The sequence below is a fragment of the Octopus bimaculoides genome, chromosome 26 (genome assembly GCF_001194135.2).
Source record: "Octopus bimaculoides isolate UCB-OBI-ISO-001 chromosome 26, ASM119413v2, whole genome shotgun sequence".
Classification (NCBI taxonomy): domain Eukaryota; kingdom Metazoa; phylum Mollusca; class Cephalopoda; order Octopoda; family Octopodidae; genus Octopus; species Octopus bimaculoides.
The window spans coordinates 2340926-2342792 of record NC_069006.1 but is presented as its reverse complement, the minus strand read 5'-3'; the positions used below and the strand labels follow the sequence as shown (position 1 = coordinate 2342792).

Below are 1867 nucleotides of genomic sequence, written 5' to 3'. Positions count from 1 at the left end.
ATATATATATATATATATAGGTAAGTGGTAGGTTTGCCTCGATCCTTCAGGGGTAGTCTGAAGCATCTAAGCAACCAGGGGATGTTTAAGTAAGCAAATAAATGCAAATCAAGGTGGAAAAGACGTGATATCTAGATGAACGTCTACTTAGACAACATCGCACCTAACATCGCAAGCATCAACATACGTAAAAATTCACCCGCATCATCCCAACCCCAACCTGCAACTGTCGAAACCCCACCATGTGCCCTCTAGAAGGATCCTGCCTCTCAAGGACTGTAGTATACAGTGCTACCCTTACACTATCCGATGGCATTACTAGGCACTATACTGGTATGACAGCTAATGACTCCAAGGGAAGATACTTCCAGCATTTGAACTCATTCAGATTCAGGGACAGAGACAACTCTTCTTCCCTGTCTCGTTTTCTCTGAGACTCTGTGACCTTCGAGACAAAACACCCAACATCAAGTGAACTATTGTCGACAGAGTGTCACCATATTAACCCGGTGCCCCCAATTGCCAGCATTACCTCCATGAAAAACTGCATGTCGTCCAACAACCTGCAGTATCCATAAACAAGATATACACTTTGTCTTATTGCTGTCAATTGAAGTATGCCCTTCTGGTAAATTTCAGGCTTCTGACTGCCAAAATTCCGGATATACCACCTTAGTACCAGCTGCTATTCTGCACCAAGGTCAATACCACCTCACAACCCTAAGAGCGGTACCACCAGTTACCAATCTTCAATGCTTACCAATCCCCAACGCTTGTTATGGGCATGTATACTCATGCATGCGTGAGTACGCATCTGCATGTGCATGCATGCGTATATACATATGCACATATAAATGAATATTCATGCATGTGTGTGCATGTGTGCGTGCGCATATATGAGTATGTGTGAGTACATATTTATGCATGTGTGTGTATGCGAGCGCAAGTATGTATGCATGCGCACGCGTGTTCGTTCCTTTATGTGTGTGTGTATGGGCGTGCGCGTGTGTGCCTATGTACAGATGCGCATGCTCACATCAATACAGACATGCACACACATTCATGAGTAAGTTCACATACCACCCCATCCTACTTCCCTTCTAACAACCCGGTCAATTTTCTGTCCACCACGTGGTTGATTTCTTGTTCACCATGCAGTATTTTACAACTAACAGTTACTGATGCACCAACATCAAACCAAAGCAACATGTGTTCTTCCTTGACCAAGCACAGTCCACCTTACGGTAATAACAAGCAGCTTCTGTCATTCAAATTCAAACTGGCTGAAGACTAGCATCGTGCTTGAAGTTCAGAGTACGAACGATTTTCCGTCAAACTCTTTTGATCTCTATCTGTAAACATAAAGTGAATTCCTTCGTAGCCTCCAGGTTGTTGTGCATCATAGAATGCAGGGACGTTTGAAATCTCAATATAAGGATTGGCTATAAGCAATATTTCAATCGAGTAAGTATGTGAATAATTGAATAAATGTGTGATGGGGTGCTGGGAAGTTGCTGGTTCTAGGTAAAAAGAAATATAAGAAGGTCAGTTAATTATGATTTTATTCAACATATTCCCCTCAGATTCACATACGTATTGCAGTGTTTCTCAATTTTTTACAAGCCCTGTAAAAGAGCTCAGAAGGTTGGGTCTCCTTTCACAATACCTTTAAAGCTAGGAAATTGTCAGCATTGCCCTTTGAATAAAGATGTGAACAACTTGTATCAGGTCAGATTACGGCATTTAAATATTTAAATATTGATGCAATTTGGGGGTAGAATTGAGTGTTTCAGGATAGCAGAAGAAGAGATCCCTAAAATATCTGCTGAGAAATCAGCATCATGGTTGTGATTATATAAATATATAT

At 41.3% G+C, this 1867-nt stretch overlaps 1 protein-coding gene across 2 annotated transcripts in view; it reads right to left on the bottom strand.

Annotated features, from left to right (window-relative positions):
- Positions 1 to 1867, bottom strand: part of LOC106880587 (uncharacterized) — a 68813-nt gene that overhangs the window by 14155 nt on the left and 52791 nt on the right. The window lies entirely within an intron of this gene.